Source organism: Mesoplodon bidens, assembly GCF_964165515.1.
Source record: "Mesoplodon bidens genome assembly, chromosome: 16".
In the NCBI taxonomy this organism is placed as follows: Eukaryota; Metazoa; Chordata; class Mammalia; order Artiodactyla; family Ziphiidae; genus Mesoplodon; species Mesoplodon bidens.
In genome coordinates this window covers 78,151,661-78,173,524 of record NC_138173.1, presented here as the reverse complement: position 1 = coordinate 78,173,524, position 21,864 = coordinate 78,151,661, and the positions used below count along the sequence as shown (strand labels likewise).

The 21,864-nt window shown below is 46.2% G+C and overlaps 1 protein-coding gene and 1 pseudogene across 12 annotated transcripts in view; one reads left to right on the top strand and one right to left on the bottom strand.

The window, feature by feature from the left end:
* Positions 1 to 21,864, top strand: part of LOC308630403 (uncharacterized protein) — a 47,446-nt gene that overhangs the window by 21,490 nt on the left and 4,092 nt on the right. The window contains exons 1-2 of one of the 11 annotated variants that reach the window (XR_014017843.1): positions 20,110 to 20,194; positions 20,384 to 20,468. The exons of 5 other annotated variants lie outside the window; for them this stretch is intronic. The gene's annotated coding sequence lies outside the window, so the exon portion shown is untranslated. Of the gene's footprint in view, positions 1 to 20,109; positions 20,203 to 20,271; positions 20,469 to 20,500; positions 20,826 to 21,864 lie in introns of those variants that run through there. 5 more of the 11 variants (XR_014017845.1, XR_014017844.1, XR_014017846.1 and 2 more) reach the window with 5 other exon arrangements.
* Positions 13,354 to 20,053, bottom strand: LOC308630402 (putative ATP-dependent RNA helicase DDX28; annotated as a pseudogene). The gene is made up of 2 exons (XR_014017925.1): positions 18,294 to 20,053; positions 13,354 to 14,324 (listed from the first exon to the last, which is right to left on the bottom strand). The product of XR_014017925.1 is annotated as a putative ATP-dependent RNA helicase DDX28 (transcript).

Here is a 21,864-nt window from a genome sequence, read left to right as displayed (position 1 = left end):
ATTTCTCCTCCCTCTTGCATCTCCCTCCCACCCTCCGTTTCCCACCCCTCTAAGTGGTCACAAAGCACTGAGCTGATCTCCCCATGCTATGCAGCTGTTTCCTACTAGCTATCTATTTTACATTTGGTAGTATATATAAGTTAATGCCACTCTCTCACTTCGTCCCGGCTTACCCTTCCCCCTCCGCATGTCCTCAAGTCCATTCTCTACGTCTGCGTCTGTATTCCTGTCCTGCCCGTAGTTTCTTCCCAACCATTTTTTTTCTTTTTTTAGATTCCATATATATGTGTTAGCATACAGTATTTGTTTTTGTCTTTCTGACTTCGTTCACTCTGCATGACAGACTCTAGGTCCATCCGCCTCACTATAAATAACTCAATTTCATTTATTTTTATGGCTGATAATATTCCATTTTATATTGAAGATGTGCAAAATCTTTTTTATCCATTCATCAGTTGATGGACACTTAGGTTGCTTCCATGTCCTGGCTATTGCAAATAGAGTTGCAATGAACATTGTGGAACATGATTCTTTTTGAATTATGGTTTTCTCCAGGTATATGCCCAGTAGTGGGATTGCTGTGTCATATGGTAGCTCTATTTTTAGTTTTTTAAGGAACCTCCATACTGTTCTCCATAGTGTCTGTGTATCAATTTACATTCCCACCAACGGTGCAAGAGGGTTCCCTTTTCTCCACACCTCTGCAGCATTTATTGTTTGTAGATTTTTTGAATGATGGCCATTCTTACCTGTGTGGGATGATACCTCATTATAATTTTGATTTGCAATTCTCTAATGATCAGTGATGTTGAGCATTCTTTCATGTGTTTCCTGGCAATGTGTATATCTTCTTTGGAGAAATGTCTAATAGGTCTTCTTCCCATTTATGGATTAGCTTGTTTGTTTCTTTGATATTGAGCTGCAGGGGGTGCTTGTAAAGTTTGGAGATTAATCCTTTGTCAGTTGCTTCATTGGCAAATATTTTCTCCCATTCTGGGGGTTGTCTTTTCATCTTGTTTACGTTTTCCTTTGCTGTGCAAAAGCTTTTAAGTCTCATTAGGTCCCATGTTTTTATTTTTATTTTTATTTCCATTTCTCTAGGAGGTGGGTCAAAAAGGATCTTGCTGTGATTGATGTCATAGAGTGTTCTGCCTATGTTTTCCTCTAAGAATTTTATAGTGTCTGGCTTTACATTAAGTCTTTTATCCATTTTGAGTTTATTTTTGTGTATGGTGTTAGGGAGTCTTTTAATTTAATTCTTTTACCTGTAGCTGTCCAGTTTTCCCAGCACCACTTATTGAAGAGGCCGTGATTTCTCTATTCTATATTCTTGCCTCCTTTATCAAAAATAAGGTGACCATATGTGTCTGGGTTTATCTCTGGGCTTTCTCTCCTGTTCCATTGATATATATTTCTGTTTTTGTGCCAGTACCATACTGTGTTGATTTACTGTAGCTTTGTAGTATAGTCTGAAGTCAGGGATTCTGATTACTCCAGCTCTGTTTTTCTTCTCAAGATTGCTTTGGCTGTTCGGGGTCTTTTGTGTTTCCATACAAATTGGGAAATATTTTGTGGTAGTTTTCTGAAAAATGCCATTGGTATTTTGATAGGGATTGCATTGAATCTGTAGATTGCTTTGTGTAGTATAGTCATTTCACAGTGTTGATTCTTCCAATCCAAGAACATGGTATATCTCTCCACCTGTTTGTGTCATCTTTGATTTATTTCATCAGTGTCTTACAGTTTTCTGAGTAAAAGTCTTTTGTCTCCTTAGGTAGGTTTATTCCTAGGTATTTTATTCCTTTTGTTGCATGGGTAAATGGGAGTGTTTCCTTAATTTCTCTTTCAGACTTTTCATCTTTAGTGTATGGGAATGAAAGGGATATCTGTACATTAATTTTGTATCCTGCAGCCTTACAAACTTCATTGATTAACTCTAGTAGGTTTCTGGTAGCACCTTTAGGATTCTCTATATATAGTATCATGTATTCTAGTGGCAAACAGTGACAGCTTAACTTCTTCTTTTCCGAGTTGGATTCCTTTTATTTCTTTTTCTTATCTGATTGTTGTAGGTAAAAATTCCAAAAGTGTGTTGAATAATAGTGGTGAGAGTGGGCAACGTTGTCTTGTTCCTGATCTTAGTGGAAATGGTTTCACTTTTTCACCATTGAGAACAATGATGACTGTGGGTTTGTCATATATGGCCTTTACTATGTTGAGGAAAGTTCCCTCTATGCCTACTTTCTAGAGGTTTATCATAAATGGCTGTTTAATATTGTCGAAAGCATTTTCTGCATGTATTGAGATGATCATATGGTTTTTATCCTTCAGGTTTTTTAATATGGTGTATCACATTGATTTGCATGTATTGAAGAATCCTTGCATCACTGGGATAAACCCAGCTTGATTATGGTGTATGATCCTTTTAATGTGCTGTTGGATTCTTTTTGCTAGTATTTTGCTGAGAATTTTTGCATGTATGTTCATCAGTAATATTGGCCTGTAGTTTTCATTATTTGTGACATCTTTGTCTGGTTTTGGTATCAGGGAGATGGTGGTCTCATAGAATAAGTTTGGGAGTGTTCCTCCCTCTGCTATATTTTGGAAGAGTTTGAGAAGGTTAGGTGTTAACTCTTCTCAAAATATTTGATAGAATTTGCCTTTGAAGCCATCTGGTCCTGGGCTTTTGTTTGTTGGAAGATTTTAATGACAGTCTCAATTTCAGTGCTTCGGATTGGTTTGTTTATAGTTTCTATTTCTTCCTGGTTCAGTCTTGGAAGTTTGTGCTTTTCTAAGAATTTGTCCATTTCTTCCAGGTTGTCCATTTTACTGGCATATAGTTGCTTGCAGTAACCTCTCATAATCCTTTGTATTTCTGCAGTGTCAGTTGTTACTTCTCCTTTTTCATTTGTAATTTTATTGATTTGAGTCTTCTCCCTTTTTTTCTTGATGACTCTGGCTAATGGTTTTATCACTTTTGTTTATCTTCTCAAAGAATCAGCTTTTAGTTTTTTTTTTTCCAGTTCTCAATTATGAGAGCCTTTTCTTTTTTTTTTCTTTATAACAAATTTAATCAGTTATACATATACATATGTTCCCATATCCCCTCCCTTTTGCGTCTCCCTCCCACCCTCCCTATCCCACCCCTCCAGGCGGTCCAGCTTTTAGTTTTGTTGATCTTTGCTGTTTCCTTCATTTCTTTTTCATTTATTTCTGACCTGACCGTTATGATTTCTTTCCTCTGCTGACTTTGGGTTTTTTTTTTTTCTTTCTTTCTCTAATTGCTTTAGGTGTAAGTTTAGCTTGTTTATTTGAGATGTTTCTTGTTTCGTGAGGCAGGACTGTATTGCTATAAACTTCCCTCTTAGAACTGCTTTTGCTGCATCCCATAGGTTTGGGGTCGTCATGTTTTCATTGCCATTTGTTTCTAGGTATTTTTTAATTTCCTCTTTGATTTCTTCAGTGATCTCTTGGTTATAAAGTAGTGTATTGTTTAGCGTCCATGTGGTTGTATTCTTTTACAGATTTTTTTCCTGTAATTGATATCTATTCTGATAGCGTTGTTGGAAAAGATACATGATACAATTTCAATTTTCTTAAATTTACCAATGCTTGATTTCAGACCCAAGATATGATCTATCCCGAAGAATGTTCCTCAAACACTTGAGAAAGAGAGTATTCTGTTGTTTTTGGATGGAATGTCCTATAAATATCAATTAAGTCCATCTTGTTTAATGTATCATTTAAAGCTTGTGTTTCCTTATTTATTTTCATTTTGGATGATCTGTTCATTGGTGAAAGAGGGGTGTTAAAGTCCCCTACTACGATTGTGTTACCTTCGATTTCCCCTTTTATGGCTGTTAGCCTTTTCCTTATGTATGGAGGTGCTCCTATATTGGGTGCATAAATATGTACAATTGTTATGTCTTCTTCTTAGGTTGATCCCTTGATGATTATGTAGTGTCCTTCTTTGTCTCCTGTAATAGTCTTTATTTTAAAGTCTCTTTTTTCTGATATGAAAATTGCTACTCTAGCTTTCTTCTGATTTCCATTTGCATGGAATATTTTATTCCATCCCCTCACTTTCAGTCTGTATGTGTCCCTAGGTCTGAAGTGGGTCTCTTGTAGACCGCATATATACCGGTCGTGTTTTCAGATCCATTCAGCCAGTCTATGTCTTTTGGTTGGAGCATTTAATCCATTTACATTTAAGGTAATTATTGATATGTATGTTCTTATTACCATTTTCTTAATTGTTTTGGGTTTGTTATTGTATGTCTTTTCCTTCTCTTGTGTTTCCTGTCTAGAGAAGTTCCTTTAGCATTTGTTGTAAAGCTGGTTTGGTGGTGCTGCATTCTCTTAGATTTTGCTTGTCTGTAAAGGTTTTAATTTCTCTGTCGAATCTGAATGAGATCCTTGCTGGGTAGAGTAATCTTGGTTGTAGCTTTCCCCCTTTCTTCACTTTAAATATGTCCTGCCTGTCCCTTCTGGCTTGCAGAGTTTCTGCTGAAAGATCAGCTGTTAAGTTTATGGGGATTCCCTTGTATGTTTTTTGTTGTTTTTCCCTTGCTGCTTTTAATATTATTTCTTTACATTTAATTTTTGATAGTTTGATTAATATGTGTTTTGGCATGTTTCTCCTTGGGTGTATCTTGTATGGGACTCTCTGCACTTCCTGGACTTGATTAACGATTTCCTTTCACATATTAGCGAAGTTTTCAACTATAATCTCTTCAAATATTTTCTCTCTTTCTTTTTCTCTTCTACTTCTGTGACCCCTATATTCGAATGTTGGTGTGTTTAACATTGTCCCAGAAGTGTCTCAGATTGTCCTCAATTCTTTTCATTCTTTTTTCTTTATTCTGCTCTGTGGTAGTTATTTCCACTATTTTATCTTCCAGGTCATTTATCCATTCTTCTGCCTCAGTTATTCTGCTATTGTTTCCTTCTAGAAAATTTTCAATTCCATTTACTGTGTTGTTCATCATTGTTTGTTTGCTCTTTAGTTCTTCTAGGTCCTTGTTAAACATGTCTTGTATATTCTCCATTCCAGTTCCAAGATTTGGGATCATATTTAGTATCATTACTCTGAATTCTTTTTCAGGTAGACTGCCTATTTCCTCTACATTTGTTTGGTCTGGTGGGTTTTTACCTTGTTCCTTCATCTGCTCTGTGTTTCTCTGTCTTCTCATTTGGCTTTGTGGACGGTGTTTGGGGTCTCCTTTACACAGGCTGAAGATTCGTAGTTCCCGTTGTTTTTGGTGTCTGCCCCCAGTGGCTAAGGTTGGTTCAGTGGGTTGTGTATGCTTTCTGGTGGAGAGGACTGGTGCCTGTGTTCTGGTGGGTTTGTCTGGATCTTGTCTTTCTGTTGGGCAGGTCCCCATCCGGTGTTGTGTTTTGGGGTGTCTGTGACCTATTATGATTTTAGGCAGCCTCTCTGATAATTGGTGGGCCTGCATTCCTGTCTTGCTAGTTGTTTGGCATTGGATGTCCAGCACGGGATCTTACTGGCCTTTGAGTGGAGCTGGGTCTTAGCATTGAGACGGATATCTCTGGGAGGCTTTCACCGTTTTGATATTATAAGGTGCCCAAGGTCCCTGGTAGACCAATATTCTGAACTCTGCTCTCCCAACTCAGAGGCACAGGCCTGACACCCGGCTGGAGCACCAAGACCCTCTCAGCCACACAGCTGGGGGTGAGAGCAAGAGCTAGCTTTGGTACATCTCAAAGAACACCAATGAGATTCACTCACCATTTTCTCTCCATCAGCGAAGAAAACAAAATTCAGTGTTCGGTGAGTCAGCCACCTTGGTAGCCAGCCTCCAAGAAGGCCCTAATCATACCCTAATTATCTCCCAGTCATCATGCACCTGTGTGCCTCCTCACAGTTGAAAAGGGCTGATGTTTTAACTAATAAGACATTGCAGAAATGACAAAGTGCAGCTTCCAAAGGTATAAAAGATATTGGAGCTTCTGCTTTGGTTTCTGCTAGATCACTCATCCTGGGGTAAGCCAGCTGCCATGTCATGAGGACACTCAAGCAGCCCTAAGGAGAGATTCATGTGGCAAGGAGCTGAGGCCTCTTACTTACAGCCACATGAGTGAGTCATCTCACAAGTCACAATACTTAATTTTATTTATTTATGGTTGTGTTGGGTCTTCGATGCTGCACAGGGTTTCTCTAGTTGTGTCGAGCAGGGGCTACTCATCATTGTGGTGCATGGGTTTCTCCTTGCTGTGGTTTCTCTTCTTGTGGAGTATGGGCTCTAGGTGCATGGACTTCAGTAGTTGTGTCACGCAGGCTCAGTAGTTGTTGCTTGCAGGCTCTAGAACGCAGGCCAAGTAGTCGTGGCACACGGGATTAGTTGCTCTACAGCCTGTGGGATCTTCCCAGACCATGGATTGAACCCCTGTCCCCTGCATTGGCAGGCAAATTCTTACCCACTGAGCTACCAGGGAAGTCCAGTGTGCTCTTTTTTAAACCTAGTCTGTTTTCATTATTTTCTATCTTAACTGTTCTATATTAAATAAAAAATAATAATACTCCTTTCTACCCCTCCTCTTTGAGGATGATATATGAAGAAGTATGTCTTATTTATTAATCTGAAATTTTCACCTTATTTTTAAGAAGTAATCACAATGTCAAGTATTTAATACCTTTCACTTCCACCTTGAAAAGCATGGATATTAAAGTGCTAATATAATTACCTTCCCTAGTCTATCATTTTTACTTTTTGTTATGTATAAAAAACAACTAAAAATATGCATGGTTTGTAAGGAAATGACAAATTTCAGAAAATTCAAAATCTGCATACACTCTATACATAGCTTCTAGATACAGACACAGAAAATTGCCAGATACTCAGAGCCCCCCTTGTCCAATTCTAGTGACTCCCCTTAAGGTTTAATATTGTTCTGGTATCTAACAAAAAGATCACTTTACCTGTATTTTGTATTTTATATAAATGTAATGGCACAGTAAAATCACTTTTGGATTGGGCTTTTTTATTTTATGTTGTTTATGAATATGCCTATATGGTTGCCTGTTGTTGTTGTCATGCACTGACACTGTTGCATAGGATTCCATAGTGTAAATATTTAACTATTAATCAATTTTTTCCAAAATGTATTACAGTATGAGTGATTTTCAGTTTGGGTCTATTGAGAATTGCCCTGGTATATACATACTAGAACTTGAGCTTTGGTGGTATGTGTATAAATTATTGTTCAATATACATGTAGTAGTAAAATTTTTGACTCATAGCTTTCATCTGTTTATCTTTTTAGATATTTCTAAATATTTTCAAAACATTTGTATGATTTTTCATCCTCAGCAGCAGTGAATGAGATTCAAGGATTACACACATTCTTGTCAAACTTGATAATACCTGTCATTTTCATTTGAACTTTCTGGTTGGTGAGTGATAATTCCAGGTATGACTTTTTTGCATTTAATTGACTACTAAGAAGCCAAGCATCTTTTGATATGTTTACTTAACGTTCTGTACTCTCTTTCTTGAAATATCTTTTGGTATATTTTTCCCATCTTTGCTATTACATTATCTTCTTATTGAAGACTTTTTTTTTTTTAACATCTGAAGACTTCTTATTTAGGAGTTTTAAATATATACTTGATATAAGTTCTTCTGTCTTTCTGTCTCTCCCCTTTCTTTAGATGAGTGTCAGTTTTTAATGTTAACATCTAATTTGTTATTTTCCTCTATTTAGTCTTATTTCTATTTATTTATGTAATCTTCTTATCTGTTGCAGAACACATTATATATTCTAAACCACAAATATGTTTTCGTTTCTTCAATAAATCTAATTGTTAAGCTTTAAATTTAAGTTAACTTTCTGAACTAAATATGTTGTATCATAGTGAGCATTAATTTGTCTGTGACAGCTGAAAGGTTACATTTATTCAGAAAATGTTGTATTCAGCTTTCTTTTCATTTGCTCCTACTTCTCATTGATTCACAGAGGTAAACATCACTTCATCCATGGATCTGACTTTTCTTGATTTCTCATGGTCATTCTCATTAATTCTTCTTGCCTCATGAAATCTTTAGGCATTGATTGCATTATTCCACAAAAGCAAAAAGCTTCCTTGGGCCTTTTTCCTCAGGAGATTGATTATTCCCACATTTTAAATGGGAGATTGCAATAAGTTAGGAGAAAATGCCTCAGGGGTCTCTCTCTCTTTTTTTTTTTTCTTTCACATCTTGTATCAGCCTCTGCTTGCACTCTGTGTTCAAAGATTTTTGTACAACACATTGATAGAAGTGCCAGGTGTTTCTCTCCTTGGGGCAAAAGACAGATTAATTACCTGACAAATAAAATAAAGACAGTGTCCTTCTCTGTTCACATGTTGGAAAGGATTGCTTGCATCCTAATTTAAAAGTTTCAGGTGAGTGAAGCTTAAGATTCCAAAGCTTTAATCCATATTTGCACCATGCACAGCATCCAACAGGACTGCTTTACATAACCCCATGAGACTTTTGTGTGCAAGTGAAATAGATAAAAATATAAAACTATTGCTGTCTTTTTGGGTCATAAAAAAGATTTTTTGTCTCATTTAAAATATTTTTTTTTCTAAAATCCAAAAACGTGTCAGGCTAAAATATTGGAATTTCAAACATGGTAAAACCCCTTTTGAACGATGCAAAGTGAGACTTCTTTGTGGTGCTGATTTGCATTGCCCACTTGCTTGGTTGGCCAAAAAGGGCCTACGCGTTTTTTCCTTAATATATTCAGGGGAAAAAAACGTACGCCCATTTTGGCCAACTGCATCATTGTCGAAGTTCTGCCGCTTTTCATGTGCTTTAAAGGCGACTCCGATCTACCTCTTGAAAACGGTTTCCTGCAATTCTGCCTTGTTTTCAAATCCTCTTCATTGCCTTACCTCAATAAGGTACGAAAGTTATCATTTATTATCCTGCAGGTTTGTGAATTTTAGTGCCTCTGAGATCCATTTTTCAACTCGCCTTTTTGGGAGCTGGCCTCCAAACCGCAGGATTGCTTCAGGCCCTATTCTGGTTCCGGGGGGCAGGCAGAGCCTTTGGTTAATTCTTCTTCCTGATTGGAAATTAGAGTGACATGTGTCTGTCCAAACACCTAGAGCTGATCTCTCATTGGTTCCCCCTCTACCCGTTCAACCTCTGGACAAATTGCAAACTGTACGAAACAGGAGGTTAAAGGTGCTGATTCTCCAAGTGGGGAGATTGTTGGTAAAGCAGCTGGAATGGCGAACCCGAGCACCACGAGATGAAAAATGAGGTGCGTTTTAGAAACGTTTCCCGATCATATGGTATACCATCCTCTGGGTTTCCCATGCATGTTTTAGCTGTAGGAAGATTCCCTTGAACCTGGAGATTTCTGACCCATGGAATGGGTAGCACGCAGTATTACTTTAAAGGGTCTGCATTTGCTCACGCAACCTCACCAATCCGGTCGCCCCCAAGAGTGTCCAGCCTTATGTCTCTTCCAGCTGTGGGTCTAGATGTGGTCAATCCAGGTTGCATCACAGCCACTGAATGAATTTTGTAAGAATTTCTCTCTTTCACTATCTTTGCTTTTTTTTGTAATTTGTATTTATAATGGGATTTAGCTGATTTTCAATGCTGTGTTTGTGCCCCTTTACACCCACTATATTCACTTACCGAGAAATATCAATAAATACTTTTTAAGATTCTTACTACGCAGATATATTCTTCTGTGGTGAATAAGGTGTGTTGAGTCCAGTTCACTGAGCAATGAGTATGTCTTCTCTATTACATATTTGGTTGATTGAATGGTATCTGTGCTAATTTCAAACTGTTGTTTTATGCATCACCCCACCTCACCTTTCCCCTTAAGCAGCCATAAGTGTGTTTTCTAAATGTATGACTCTGTTCTGTTTTGTAATTTAGTTCATATAGCGATTTTTACATTCCGTCTATAACTGATATCTTATGATAAGTTTCTTTATCTGTGTGACGTATTTCTCTTAGAATCATCGTACCTAAATCCACTCATTATGCTGCTACTAGCCTTAGGACATTGATTTCATGGCTGAGTGATATTCCATTGTACATAAGTACTACAACTTGTTTATCCATTTTTCTCTTTCATGAGATACTTAAGGTGTACCCGAGTCGAGGATTTTGTGAACACAGCAGCCCTAAAATTTGGGGTGCCTGTGTCCTGTCGATTTTTGGTTTTCTCAAGATATAAGCCCATGAGTGGAAGTGCCCTGTGCTCTGTAGCTCTGTTTTTTAGATGTTTTAGGAAACACCATAAAATTTTCGAGAGTGGCCGTTGGCAATTTATATCACGCCCATCAGCGTAAAAAAGCTCCCTTTTCTCCTTGACTTGCCCTGCATTTCTGGTTTTTACACTTTTTCAGCATGGCCCTTTTGACCAATGCCTAGTGAGACTTCTTTGCAGTGTTGATTTGCATTGCCCGCTTGTTTGGTTGGCCAAAAAGGGCGAATGCGTTTTTTCCTGAATATATTCAGGTGCTCACCAGGGCATGTAGCAGGTGTGGGTGAGTGTCACGTAGCGCACACGCAGCGCATAGAAGGTACGCAAGATGGAGAGGCTACTGTCCAGTGAGTGCCCGCCCTCCACACCAGTAAGGCAAGCCAACTTCCGCGTATTGTTGAGAGCTGGGGGCACGTAGGTCAGATGATCATTTTCAGAGGCAGGGGTAGCTTACTGAAGTCCCTAACACCCACTACCACCAGTCTGTTTACCTTTTCTTTGGCCGTGCCACGCAGCATGAGGGCTCTTAGTTCCCCCACCGGGAATCAAACCCGACCCCCCTGCAGTGGAAGCGTGGAGTCTTAACCTCTAGACTACCAGGGAAGTCCCCCGTCTACCTTTAACTGAGGTCACAAGCTCCAGCTCAGAATAGGAGGCACACATGAGGTGGATGAGGTCAATTTGTTCCAGGATGAGGCGCACAGCATCCCATTCGTGGGTCTGGCATGGGACGTAGGCTGACCAGAACTGAGGGAAGGCCAGGGCTTAGTTTGGGCTTTGGAACTCCTTGGGCTTCTCATAGCCTCCTCAGCTGGCACAACACTTAACTGTGCCCAGAAGTCACATGTAATGCGTTGCTTTTTCTGTGGTACTTGGAAGCCCGTCAGGTGGGCTCACTGTGACCCCTGTAGCCCCCAGCATCCATGGCATGGCACTTTCTAGGTCACTATGGTAACTTCGTTCCAATGTGACTAACCTGTGGTCTCTGTGGCCCCCAAACTGCCCCACATTCCCCAGCAGCCATGGTGGCACTTTGTGTGTCCCTTTGGTACCTGGCCACCCACGAGACCATCTTTCAGCCTGTCCAAGCTGGTCTAGCCATGGCTGAAATTGTGCAGATTACCATGGTATAGCCCATTGTGGTAAAACTGCCTCAGGACCAGGGGCATGTTGTTGTGGCTGGAGGGAGGTCAAGGCAAATGGGTGGGCTCCTTAGGTCTTGGGATCGGGCAGGACACATTGCCTGGCCTGGGCCAGCCTGGGGGTCCCCCACCTCACACTGTCACACAGACTATACTAGGAGCAGCTGAGGCCTGGGCTGAGGGTTTCCCACCAGGGAGGGGATGACAGAGAAGGGGAAGGGCGTCCATAGATGATGGAGAGGACATCCAGGGGTGGTGTGAGGGAGCCTCCCCACTAGCGCTACATGCTCCGGACCTCCTCCCCTGCCCAGGGCCAGGCTAGGCCCCCACCGGCCCCCAGCAGCCCGCACACACTGCAGCCACCCTTCCACAAGCGGGAAGTCCCGCATCAGGGCCCGCGTGCGCTCCCGCGGACTTGGGGTGCTGGAGGTGCCCAGCGTGGTCTTCACGAGGGTTACCGGCCGCAGCAGCAGACCCAGCAGGAGCAGCAGGCACAGCAGAGGCCGCTGGCTGCATGCGCGGGGACCTTCGAGGCCCCCGGGCCTCAAGCTGCGCAGGGCAAGGCAGGCGGGCACAGGCGGGTCTGAGAGGGGCGGGCGATGGGGTTCTGCCCGTCGACACAGGCCACCCAGCGGCGCGGCCTCGCGAGGGGGGCGGGGTGAGGGAGGGGATACAGAGTCACAGGACCCTGCGACCCGTGTGCGGAGAGCCGTGATCCGGGAAGCCCGGCAGCCACAGGGCGGCACTGCCCTCCCGCCCCCTGCTCAGAGGCAGCTCCCGCGGGCTAACCTGGCCTCTGCTGAGAGCCCACTCGCCTCCCATCGCGGGTTCCCTCCGCCCCTGCCCCTCTTCCCACACCCACTGGTCCGAGGGGGCGCCCTAGGGTGCTCTCCCCCGCCTCTAACCTTCCTGTCCAAAATGAGGTGCTTCTCTCAGAGGACCACCTGCAGCCCGTGGCCTCCCGGGAGCACACCTCGTCCCCATCTGCCTGCAGCCGGCCCCGCCCACCCCGAGGGCTGCGTGCGAGGGTCTCTGTGGCCACACGTGCTCTGGGCTCCCGGTTTCCCGGTACTGGGCCATGGGGGCTGGTGTGGGGGAAGAGATAATTTCTGGAAATGGGGGGGTAACCTTGTGAGCTCTGGATTCAGGAGGGGGCTCTCTGCCCCCGACCTTCTCTCTCCTCCTACTTGACTCCCCAACCTGCATGACCATTCTCTGGGGACTTGAACCAGCGCCTGGGAACTATCAGGAACCTCCCCCACTTCTGTCAGCCAGCCTCATGAAAGAGCGCCATCAGGAGTTGCTACACCTCCCCAGGGCCTGAATAGAGGGACTTTTGGGATGTGAACTGAACAACCTTCTGGGGAGAGTCAACACCCTTTTACTCAACAGAGCAGGAACTCAGTCAGTAGGCTATTTGTGTGGAAGGAAATGAAGTCGCTTCCATGGCAGAAAAGCCCCCACCGCAGCAACCTTCGTCCCAGAGCTGCTGGCTGACCTTCTGGCCAGGATCCCTCCTACCTCAGCGTGGAAGGCTCGGCCTCGTGGAGAAGTGTAGGTTCTGAAGAAAGACCTGGCACCTGGGTTCTGCTGCTACACTTGCCTTATCTCGTGGCCCTTGTGGCTCTAGCTTTCCCAGAAACATCAAGGGCTAAGTGCCTGTGCTTGCTCAGAGGCCGCACGCCATTCCCCATTTCCAGCCTCAGGCCCTCCCTCTAGCTGCCTCCTCTAGGGACCCCCTCCCCCCAACACACACACACACACACTGGGGACGTGCCTTCTCACAGCAGCTCAACCACTGAGATGATTTAGGGACTGTGCCCAAACTCCTGCATCCCCGGCCTCTCAAGTTTTTGCTCTGATCTCTGGCACCCCCTGGAGCTGTTCCACCTTTGGAATCTTTCCCAGGTGGCAGGAGTGCCTAGCACAGGGGTAGTGACCTAAGTCTGAGCACTGGCGACCCTAGAAATCTGTTACAGAAAAGCATTTTATTGAGCAGTAAGGGACGCCACTGGGGACGGAAAGGCCTGGCAATAAAGGAGCATGTGAACCTCGGGACAGGGTGCATGCTGCTTGACTCTCCATCCTGTTCTTGCTTCAGGGAGCAGGGCTTCATGGGCCTCTCTATCCTGCCTCCTGAGACCCCAGGCAGGAGGCTCTTTGGGAAGCCACACATTGCTGCTTTCAGTTTCAAAAAGCCCAGCTCCCCACTGGTTTGTGGTGGTGGCCGCTGACAATGGCTCAGGGCAGGAGCCCATGTGGTAGACTGCTAAGGCTTCTCTGCACCCTGTCTCTGCTCCTGCATCCTCCTCGGCTCGCAGAGTGCAGACTTCACTTTCTCCAGCTCACAAAGGGGCCCGTGAGGATTGAGCAGAGGAATGCCAGGTTTTCTTCCAGGCCAGCTTCCGCCCTGAGATGTTCAGGGCAGACTCTCATTTCAAACCTCACTTTCTGAGGCTCCTGGCTTATGGCCATTTAGTGTGCAGGGAGGCTCCTGGCTGAGGAAGGCTCAGACAGAACGACGCAGGTTCTAATCTGTGGTAGTGGGCAGTGGGGGGGGGGCGGGAGGGGTCACTGCAGGAAGAGGCATTCGCTGTCTTAGGCAGTTAAACCATTGCCCTGTCTTCAGAATGGTTCAGCCAGCAAGATTCTGTGGAGTCCGCCTCCTGGCACCATGCTACAATCGCCGGATTTTGGGTCTGGAGCAACCGAGATCTTCGTCTGACTCTTCCGGAGTGTGCTTTCTCTCGGGAGCACATCTGGGGACTGGCTTCTCGGCTTCCGCCTTTGCTGGCATGGCCAAAGGAGCATCCCCGTAGGCCCGGTAGCCACCAACCAGGCAGTATGTCTCCCCATGCCGGCCCAACTGCGTTTCTCCACACCCTCGGTTGAGGACATGGTAGTGACCAGGTTTAGGAGGAGAAATGGGAGCCACAGCTGCTGCAAAGAAAATCAGAACTGATCAGTCACTTCTGCTGTACACAGTCTCCTGCCAGAATTTCCCTCTCTCATGTCTCTCCCAGTTTCTGGCTGAAGACCTTTAATCTACTTGACATCCAAAACACAGACTTGGCCCATCACCTCTATGAGTCCCTAGAGAAGGGACACTGGCTGCAAAAGCAATTCCTAGAGCCTACGGCTGCATCAGGTGAGGTAGTCTCTTCACCGTTGCCAGGGAAAACAGTAGAACCCGAAAGAAATTGCAATCATGATCCTCTCCATCTCTCCCTTCCACAACAGAGAAAACATTTCTTGCAGTGTGTCACTTCTGAGGCTTTAATGGAAACGTCTTTCAAGTTTTGGAAAAAGATAATGTAATATAAATTGGTTAAGGACCCCTCCCACCTTGGCAACCCCTCTTGGGCCCCATTTACACTGCCTGTTACAACCACACTGAACTCTAGCCCTCTGATACTTTTATCTAGATTAGAACAAGGCCAAGTACTGAGGCAGAGTGATCAGGAGACTCAGAACCGGGTTCTGGGTACCAAGTGTAGGCTCACATCCACCCAGCCTCCTGGGACACCGTCTGCTCAGCCCTCCCGTCTCACTAGCGCTTCATCACCCCCCTTGGTTCTTCCGGTCTTCCCATGAGTAGGGCACCACCCTCTCCCCTAGTACTCAGCAGCTCAGTATGGGATGTGTCTGAGGGGACCGATATAGATGTGTACAGGACAGCACAGAGGTGCCTGGGTTGGAAGGTGCGGTTCAGGAGTGGCCCTCTTCCTCAAACTGCTCCGTTTACCATCTGCCAACAAAAACGCACTTGCCTTTTGCTAAGAGGCCAATCAGGAAAGGGTCTGAATGGAAGCATCCTGTAGCCCAAAGCGGAAGGCAACATTTATAAAGATCAGAAGCTTCCTGAACACTAGTTCAGGGATGACCTTTCACTTGTCCTCAGCAGTGAGCACTGTGGGACCCTGAAGGTGTCCCAGGTCACTGATGTTACTTACAGCTGGGAAAGTGCTGAGGTTTACATAGTGGGCAAACCCCACAGGAACATGTGGCAGCCAGGTGAGGTTGTGTGTACACCATGCCTCTTCTACAGATGCCCGGTCTCGGTGTACCTGCTGCACTGCCCAGCCAGGGAACAGAGCACAGGTTTGAGTAAATATAGACGATCCGGTCAGACACTCTCTCTCAGACAACCAAAGAGATTGGTATCTGGTGGAGAACTGGTAGGGAAGTTTCTCTGAGGGCAGCACATTTCCATAGTTATGCTGCCATGGAAACTGTGAGAAGGCCTGTGAGGTCATCACTACCCAGTGAGGTCATAATAAGGAACCTGTGACTTACGGTCAGGCTTCAGGAGGAGGGGCAGTTTTGTGGAGGAGAGCAGGGTGGAGGCAGAGGTACTCTGCCTGGCCCCTCACACCTGGGCTTCCCCACCCATGCCCTAGTCTAGTAGACACCCCACGTGGGGCGTGCAGGTGGGCTGGTACAGCCCCAGGGGCCCCAGGAGGGCAAGAGAGACCCACATTCTGAAATTGGCTTGAGAGGCAATATTAACGTTAAAAGAGACAGCTAGGTTGTATGGCACTGACCCTAAGAGGCAGAGAATTGTGTGGACTGGGGAATCAGGGAAGGCTCCTTGGCAGTGGGCCTGAAGGACAAGTGAGATTTGGACCCATGGGGAAGAGAGGGAAGACATTCCAGTTTGGAAGAATACAAGCAAAGACACACTCTTCTCGACCTTGTCCTGCCCCAAATATAAATTCATAGAACCTTCACATTTTTACACCTGAGGGCTTAGAAAAACCAAGATGTTAAGGAGCCTACCCAGTGTTACACAGCTAGTGGAGAGGGGTTCTGCTCAATGGTTACGTTCATGTCGGGGCTCCGGATTTACAGCTGATAGGAATGTGAGGACAAGCTCATGCCGTTTCAAACATCTCCAAGTGATACTGAGAGAGATGTTAAAGGTGCAAAATGAGGGTGCTGAATGACCTCACAAAGTGGGAATGGTGGGCCCATTTTAATATGAAATTCAAAACAAATTCATGACAAAAGGACATAATACAAAATGACAACATAATCATTACACTCCCCTCTCCCCTAGAAGTAAAAATCATTATAATCCTCTCTCTCTCCACCATGAAAGGATGAGATAAAGGCTCAGCAGCAGCCCCCGTGAAAATCATGGTCAACACTGTGAAGAGGGGTTAGTAAGACAACTTGGTCCGACTCAGAGAAGGAAAGAGACAACTCTGCCCTTAGCCTGATCAGGCCCACAGGAAGGAACCACATTTGGGGCAGCTTTTGATAGTGTGGCAATGAGAGAGAACCTTCTTTAGGAGGGGACTCCCTGTTGCCGACCTTGAAAAAGCAAAGATGGGACCTTCGTTTACTGGGGCTGTTGCAGAGGGGATGTGCCCAGGAGGTAGAGACTGCTTGGACTACCCTTTTAGAGGTTGGGCCACCCTGGTCGAGAACCACAGCACCTTCTATCCCTAAACTGCTTGAATCAGTGGGTGCCCGTTAGGACAGACGAAGTCAGGCCTCATTGGAGCAGACTGCCTTTTGGAGTGGTAGAAGGTAAATGTGAAGGGGAATGCTTGCTCTGGCGGAGGTTTGTCATGGCAGGTGGGCCAGCATGAGACCATTCAGAATCTCCAAAGCTCCAGAGATTACTTGGCTGGGAGCATCCCTCTGATGTGGTGTGGGGACTCCTACCTTAACAGGACCTGGCTGGGCATCTGGGGGAGGCAGAATAAACGGTTTATTAACTTAAGAGAGCGAGAGAATCACCTGGGGGGTTCCACCAAACCACTTAAAAAGCCTTGTACCTGGATTCTTGAGCCAACCCTCAGAAAACTTATCTAGATCTGGAGTAGGGCTCAGGAAGCTGCACTTTTCATAAGCTTCCTGGGCAGTCCCACCACAGTGGTCCATGGATAGAGAGACCAAATTATTGTGTATTCTCGGTTGCTTTTGGGAGTCAAAGTGGGCAATATTAAAAACTGCAGCAGGCATATGTATAAACAGGGAATATTCAAGGCAAGCAGAGGTGTGTAGTTATTCTATGCATGAATCAGATTTGAGAAAAGCTAGCCTGGTGGTTAAAGAACACAACCCTGAGGACAGACAAACCAGATTCTTTCCTACTGACTTGTGTGATTTTGACCAAGTTCTTTTATCCTTCTGACTGTTTCTTCGTATGGAAAAGAGCTATGACTGTACATTTAGCACAATATTCTCTTTCAGCAAAGGTTGCTCTGGGTCCATTTGTGTTCTCTGCAACTTAACCCTTTCCAGTGCACAAGCATTTTTAAGTTGTTTGGTGAAGTATTACATTTGACTTTCAAGAGTTCATTACTTTGGGCAAAGCTTATATAATGCTGCAGAGACTAGAACCTATGCAGAGATAGTGAGAGGATGTTATAAGCTTATTCTGCTGGTTTATAAAAAAGTTTAACCTTTTCTTCTCTTCCTCCACCTGCCACCAAGAGATGAGAAAGAAGGCAGAGCCTGGAAATGCACACCAAGCAATATTTCTGTGTCAGTTTGCCTTTTATTCCTCTGCCAGTACTTCCCAGAGAGATTTCACCAAAAGTGCCTAAGCTTGCCATGGCCATTGTTGTGAAGAAAATTTCTCTTTATTGCTAGTCACATCCCCTTTTCCTTCTCCTGGAGGCTTAATGGATGTTTGGGGGCAGGAAACAAAATTTAAACTAAAACATCAATTGAAAGAGCCTTCGTCCTAAGTGTGGTAGTTTGGAGTGTGAATCTTCTCAGGGTCTACTGAATTCTGCCCCAGTGGAAACTGTTATTAAGGGGCACCCATAGAAACATCGCTTATTGTAGAAACCATGACATAATACAGAGCCAAGATCAACATTATTCTTCACGTGAAAGACTACAGAGAGCCAAGCTCAGTAGTTCACCCTCAAGTGTTGGCCAGCAACTTACCTTTTGAAGCCAGACAGCAGCCCGGGTCTTCAGAAGGTGACTAGGCAGCCCAGAGCACCCTGCTGACAAGTGTGCTCACCCATCCAGCACAGAGGGAAAGGTCCCTGTTATGGCATCATATATAAGCCTGCTGCAATAAGGTTTGCTGGTGCAAAGGCTCTCTCACTGAGGACCCCAGTCCTGGAAGGCTTCTCCTCTGGCGAGCTGCCAGTTCAATCTTCTGAGCCAGGCTCACGTCCCAGGGATGGGTCACAAAGCTGACGACGGTGCCTGGCACCTCGCTCCCCACCCGGCCCACCCTCCCTGCTCTGTGGATGTAGTCTTGCAGGGTGAGAGGGAAATCATAATTGATGACTAGCTCCACCTGGGTGCTGTCCAGGCCCTGAGAGGCGATGTCTGTGCAGAGAAGAATGTCTCGGGAGCCCTTCTGGAAGGACTGGAAGATGCCTGCTCTCACTGAGGCTGGCATCTGTCCCTGCAGTCTTAAGTGCTGGATTTTGTGGTCATCCAGAATATATACCCCAGCCAGTTCACAGTGCTGTAGCAATTACAGAACACCAGAACAGTTCCTGCGGCGCCAGTCCTATATGCTCTGTCATGCTGCCTAAGGATCTGTACCAACCCAGTCACCTTCTCTGTTCCCTTCAGCCTCATGAATGTCTGACATGAGGCATGATGCAGTGGAGCTTGTCACTGGTAACGGGGGTTAGAGAGTCTAAGCTGGCAACTTTACTCAGCAGCTGGCCTACACCTTCGGGAAATGTGGCACCCACCAGCACTAACTGAGCTTTGGGACTGAAGGGGTCTTTTATGTCAGCTGAGCCTTCTGCTATATGGCTCCCCTCCAAGATGTAATCCACCAGTTCCAGGAAGATTTCATCCAACAGCATGTCTGCATCATCCAACACCAAGAAGGAGAGCTGCTCCAGGCTGATCAGTTGAGTTTTCAGGGCCTTCCACAGAGCCCCCGGAGTGGCCACCAGAATATCTGCTGGAGGTTGTTTGGACAGTTGCAGCCTGATCCTCCTCATGCCATGGCCTCCCCCTAACTCCCGCACCTGGAGGTCCAAGGAGCTGCCCAAGGCCTGGGCCACGGCACTCACCAGTTCGGCTAATTCTCGAGAAGGCACAAGAACCAGGCCTCGAGGAGCAGGGATACGACAGGGGTCCAGCCTTGGCTGGCCCAACAGCCGTTGAAGGAGAGGTAGCATGTAGCTGAGAGTTTTGCCACTGCCGGTTTCTGCGGCGCAGAGAATGTGGCGGCCGCGAAGAAGTGGGGGAATGGTACTCGACTGCACGTTTGTGGGCCAACTTCGGGAGCAGCCTCCTGTAGCGCGCTCAGAACGGGGAGCTCCAGACACACTTCAGTGCAGCTGCCCTTGGGCGAAAGGTTCCGCAGCGCTGGAGCCTCATGTTGCGCGCACTCGATGGAGAAATGGTCCGCGTGGGTGCACCGATTCCTCCAGCCCCACGAAGAGAGTGGCGCGGGTTCCAAGAGCCCAGCGTGAGGTGAGCCGGCTGGTTCAAGTCGGGTCGCCGCACTGACATCAGCGTCAGCCCAGGACGCGCCAGCATCGGCCGCGGGGGGGCTACGCTGGCCGTTATGCCGCTCTTCCTGCTGCCGCTGTAGAGCCCGCGGGATGCGTACCACGGGCAGCGGCTCGTTGGGACCGCGGACCGTCAGGTCCCGGAGAGGCGCCAGAAGCAACCGAGCCGCGAGCGACAACACCCGCAGCCGCCGTGCCAGAGCCATACTCCGCTTGCTGCGGGAGAGGCGCACGACAGTGACGTCACAGGCGCGCCAAGGCCTCGCGGACGGTGGCCGGCGCGGCTCAGTAAGGCCCGCGGACTCGGCGAACTGTGTGGAAGGAGCGGGATCTGTAGAGCTCAGCAGCGGCGAGGTCTGTAGGTCCGAACCGGGGATGGTGACTCCAGACCCCCGCCAACCTTGGGGAAGGGTGCGCGACGGAGACAGGACCGGGGTCCGGCGATACGCGGCGATGGGGCCCTGGCATTACGAACCAGGAGGGCGGAGGGCTTCTGGCGATCCGATGTCCGATCCCTGCCGTGCTCTTTTGTCGCCCTCACAGCTCCTGTCATGGCTTGGCCAGTTCGGGTCTCCCCCTGTGACTTATGATGAGGGTGCGGCGATGTTTTCCCAGATGTGGTCCCCGTGTAAGGTCTTTGAATACAAGTATTTATTGAGAGTCTGAGTGAATGGTCAGGCCGGGGGGCCGAGACCAGGAGTCCGGAGTCGTAGGTCCAGGCTCACCCTTCCCTTAGAGCTCCCCAGAGAGCTGAGGGCCCCGAGGGCAAGCTGATGGCTTTCAGCGTATCTTCTCTTCAGTCAAGAGAACTCATCTCTTGGTACTTTTCCCCTTTCTTTTCAGCTGAGGTTCATTCTCCCCTCCCTTGTCACCCTTTCCAAATTCTCATCCTGAACCCACTGCTTTCTTGGGTAGTTCACCTCCAACGGCTTTCCAGTCAGATACCTCAATTCCGTAAACAGCAGAGAGGAGGGTCCTGCTACAGGTTTGTGTCTTGTCTCACAAAGCCACGGTCAGGCAGAATATTTTACTTTAATTGAGTTGTTCAGGTTGCCAAAAAGCCTTAGACAACAGGTACTTCCTGAACGGATACCGAAAATGGGTGTCCAATCATTTCTGTAATTTCCAGTGTCTTGGGTAGGAGATAAGGTAAACGTGGATTAATCACCTGGGGGGTTCTTAACATCTGGAGAAAGAGTTTTACTTTCATTAGATACCGTTATAGAGATAAATACTATCAAATTTCAAATAGCATTTTTAAACCCGATAAACTTTCTGGAGCGTTGAATGCTAAGCCAGCGGAGGAGAGGGTTTTGAGTCCTCATGGGTGAACAGAGTCATTGGAAAGAGCAGTGGCTCTTGAGTGAGGGTGATTTTGCCCTCACCCTTCCTCCAGGACGTTTGACAATGCCTAGAGACAATTTTCATTGTCACATCCAGGGTGTGGGGGTGGTGGTGCTGCAGGCATCTAGTGCGTAGAGGTCAGAATGCTACTACATATCGTACAAGGCATAGGACAGCCCTCCCCACCACCCCAAAAGAATTATCTGGCCCAAAACGTCAATAGTGTGCTATGGAGAAACCTTGGATAGAGGCTGAGGACTGAAGAGAGGCTGAGGTTCTCACATGTACTCTCCCTTCAGGTTGTCAGTCACATTTGCCAGACCCTTGTGTGGCCCTGCCCCTTTCCCAGAATCTGTAGCAGGCACACTGATGCCATTGCTTGTCATGGCCTTGGGATGAGAAAACCTTGGGGGCTCCTCAAAGTCATAAACACAGGAAGGAGTGGTTTAGGAGGGTGACGTGGGAGAAGAGAGCTTTAGGAAGAACAAAATTGTCCTCATGTGTTTGGGAAATGTGCCAGATGGAAAAGAGATGAGGTGTGCCATGGGGTGTACCATTGCAGAAGGCAGACTGGGACTGATGCGTGACAGGGAGTCAGATTGTGAATTTGATATGGACTGCTGTAGCAACTAGAAATGCCTAGATCTGTCTAGAGAGTGCTGGGTTTTCTGTCACTGCAA